Raw genomic sequence first — 4,274 nt, 5'->3', positions numbered from 1 at the left:
GTTCGAGCTTATCGTGAGTCTCGCACCTCACGAAAGCCTCGCAACACAAAATCTTGATGTGGTCCAGATTGGGAACTTTTCCATTCCACATATCGTGAGGTGTTTTGGCAACCTTTTTGGTAGGGACTAGATTAAGAAAATGGGCGACTCATCATGGAATGAACCATATCCAACAAGGTTCGATTACGCCTCTCAGCTACACCATTATGTTGTGGTGTCCTGGGAGGTATGAATTGTGAGACAATCCCACATTCATTAAGATAATCAAGGAACTTTCTACTAAGATACTCACCACCTCGATCAGATCGAAGCATCTTAAAGTTCATGCCCTACTTATTCTCCAGTTCCTATTTAAAGTCCTTGAACTTTTCAAAGGTTTCTGACTTATGCTTGATTAAGTAGACATATCCATATCTACTAAGATCATCAGTAAAAGTCACATAGAAGCGGTTAGAATCGCTTGTGGCGGTTCGGAAGGGTCCACATACATCAATATGTATGAGATCAACCAAACCCTCACCCCTAGCAAAAGAACCAGTGAAGGGTGACTTTGTCATTTTCCGAAGCGAACAAGATTCACAAATATCATCCGACTTTAGGTCAAATGACTTCAAGACTCCCTCCTTTTGGAGTTGGCCTATGCGTTTCTTGCTTAAATGTCTAAGACGACAATGCCATAATGATGCTTTATCCAAGTTACTGGAAGAATCAATACACAACACATAATTTCCTAGGTATCAACAACCGACACAGTTTCATACACACCATCACAAGGTAATGATTTAAAATAGAGAACATTATTAAAGAAAACATTAATACCACCACCTTCATTATCAAACAAAAAGATAAACCCTTGTTTGTACAAACCATGAAAGGAAATAATACTTCTCGCCATTTCAGACGATTAACAACATTTATTCAAATCTAATGTTAACCCACTACTTAGAAACAAAGAATAAACTCCAATCTTGGTGACAGGTGAAGCTTTCCTATTCCCCATGATTAATTTTATCTTCCCATGCTCCACATTGTCACTTCTTCTGAGTCCCTGCAAATCAAAACATATGTGAATACCACAACCAGTATCAAGGACCCAAGAATTAGAGTGGGGCATGTTATTAGACAATATAGTGTATATACTTGCATGGTTTGGTTTTACTTTCCCATCCTTAACATCTTACAGGTACTTTGGGCAGTTTGGTTTCTAGTGCACCTTTTCATGGCAATAGAAGCATTCATCCTCTTTAGGGTTGGCAGAAGGAGTGACAAAACCTCTTTTGGTTCTATTTGATGAGGAGCCATCAAGGGACTTTCCCTTGGTACCCTTCGAAGGGCTCTTCCTCTTCTTCCCTTTACCTTCCCCAATAACCAGAATAGGAGCGGCGGTAGGAGTAGGAGTAGTAACTACCGACTTACCTTTAAGACCAGTTTCTGTGGTCTTCAAAAGTCCTTGAACTTTGTTGAGTGTAACTTCCTCTTTGATTATGTGATATGTCATCCAGAGATAATGAGCGCAAAATTATGTCAATTGCTACTCCTTGGCGAAGTTCACATTCAACTTCAGCAAACAGTCCACGAATCTTTGCATTTTCTGCATGTGGCCTGTAATGGGTTCATTATCCTTCATTTGGGTTGTTATCATGGTGGAGATGATTTCATACCTCTCTTGACGAGCACTTTGATGGTATCTGTCCATCAAGTCCTGGTGCATCTCAAAAGGGTAATAGTCCTCATAAGACTTTTGGAGCTCGGCTGTCATCGTGGCCAACATGATACATGTGTCACACCCCGAAACCCAGGGCAGAAACGTTCCAGGGCGGAGGTGACTTCATGTTAAGTATCACAACCAATGTACATAGTAAGCGAAGTAAACACAAAACATTACATTACATAGATTCATTACATTTGTTTGAAAATAAAGTAATACAAGTTTTGTAGGTACATAAGTTTAAACAAAAGAAACACGCGACTTTAATACGCTCCGTCATCTGCAAATGAACATTGAATACCTGTCTATGGAGAACCTGAGAATACAAGCAGTTTAAAAATCAGCATAAAGCTGGTGAGTTCATAAGCGGTTTGTTTCTGAAAATGAACAAGATTCCTTTAGTTTTCTGAAAAAGTTGTTCTCCAAGAAAATCCCATATTTTCTTAAAAGTAATGTTTAGTTATCTATTTTGTTACACAATTCTGGTTATGAACAGTTGTTATCCTAGGAAAATCCTATATTTTCCTAAAAAGTTTGTGATTAGTTATCGAGTCTGAATGTAATGTACAAGTATCTACCATACTTGAAATGTTTGTGTGAAGTTTCCTGAAAGTTTGGTTATTCTTGAAATGTAATGTAGTTTTAACACGTATATAAAACTATAAACATAGTAAACTAATTTCTAAGGTTAATAATTTACTATATTCATTATTACTAACAAGTAAATCTCTGTTATCCAAATTGCGACTTCTATAACCATACGATAAACTAGATATGGCAAAGGAAGGTCAGTATCATTTATGACTTTCGTCACCCTTGAACCTTTCGGTTCGGCTGTAGCTAGCAGCCAGGTGCGGGGTAGTCAGCCCCGTATAGATCTATACACTTAAGTCACGCTCCCTCACAAAGAGATTCTGGTTACAGAGGTGGTCCTCCACTCGCGTATCTCTGTGGAGTGTTCTCCGAGGACGTGTCTCCAATTTATAGGAATAACAAATCTACAAGTAATAATGCGGAAAATCCTGTTTAAATTCTATTTACAAAGACGATCCTCCACTCCCGTATCTCTGTGGAGTGTTACCGAGGACAAAACAATTGTACTAATCTAATGCTTTTAACAATAATTTTATGGAACAATTCATTTGTGAAATATATTATACTATGACATTATATAATAATATATGAAATCGGTTTGTAAACTGATTCTACAAGTTAAACAGTTGGTTAATACGGTTTCAATTGTTAAAAGCAAGTGGAATATGAAACAATTAAATTGAAATAATAAGTTTAAGCACAAGATATTCTTGTACTTTTGTCTGTATTCCCCCCTGAAAACATTGAAAAACATTGAAAAAGGGTAAGGGTATGAACTCACCGGACGAGGATTGTGTCGGTTTGGATGCTAAATGTCGGTTCGGGGCTTGAAAACGTGCGAGGTTCCTATGTAATATGAACTAATGCACAAATGTATCTAATTACACTTTAAATCACTAATTAGATAAGCTTATACACTCTAAGACGCGAAAACACTTTAATTAAGTGTTGGATGCTAAATGGTCTTATAATGCACAAGGGAAGGTTCTTGGGTAGATTCCATGGCTTAGGAAGTGACCGGGACTTGAAATGGCCTTGGAAAAGGAGTTTACGGTTTATGAAGATGTTCTTGGGTATTTTACTACCTTAAATACATGATTTTACTACCTTAAACTCATGTTTGTCCATGAATCATGCGTTTTAGTGGTTGTAGGTTAATCACATGTGATTCTAGTCCAACATACAAGCCATTCAAGGTGTTAAGGGCACTTTAACACCCTTTGGGGGGTGTTTATGGTCTAAGAAGATGTGTTTACAGTCCAAGTATGTTCTTGGGAGATTAACTCATGTTTGACCCATTTACATATGTTTTGGTGCATCACATGAAAGATTATAAGGTTCTACACTCTCATGGAAGCATTTGGAAGTGTTTAGGGAATTTTGACACTTTAAAAGGAGGTTATGGTCCATGCATGTGGGTTTATAGCCCAAGCATGTTCTTGGACCATAAACTCATGTCCAATACTCAAATTGCACGATTTTGGGGTCCTATGCTCATGCATGCTAGTTTCTAAACCATATCTAAGCAGTACTAGGGGTTTGGAGGGGTTTTGGGGCTTCAAAACCCTCTCAAGGGGTGTTCACGGTTTTGGGAGGGTCCCCAAACCATAAACACATGTTCATGGGTGTTTTTGGGAGTTTCAAACATGAATTTGCATGCCAATCAAGTTAAACAACAAGCTAGGATGGAGTACTTACCAAATTGAGGTTTGAAATGGGGTTTTTGGATCAATTTCGAATTCTAGAGAGAGAGTAGTGAGAGAAAGTTTTTAGCGAGAGAGAAAAAGCTTCAAAATGATCTCACTCAACCCCTTATATAGGGGTTGAGTTTATGGCGCCGTGGAATTCTACCCGATACTGCCGTTAGACGGTGCTTTCGGTCGTACCCGATAAATTGTCGTAATCATGACTTAAATGAAACTAATAATTTTCCAAATAAATATAGAAAATATTTTAACGTTTATAACGTATC

This window comes from Lactuca sativa, chromosome 4 (genome assembly GCF_002870075.4).
Source record: "Lactuca sativa cultivar Salinas chromosome 4, Lsat_Salinas_v11, whole genome shotgun sequence".
Taxonomy (NCBI): domain Eukaryota; kingdom Viridiplantae; phylum Streptophyta; class Magnoliopsida; order Asterales; family Asteraceae; genus Lactuca; species Lactuca sativa.
This window is presented reverse-complemented; position numbering follows the sequence as displayed.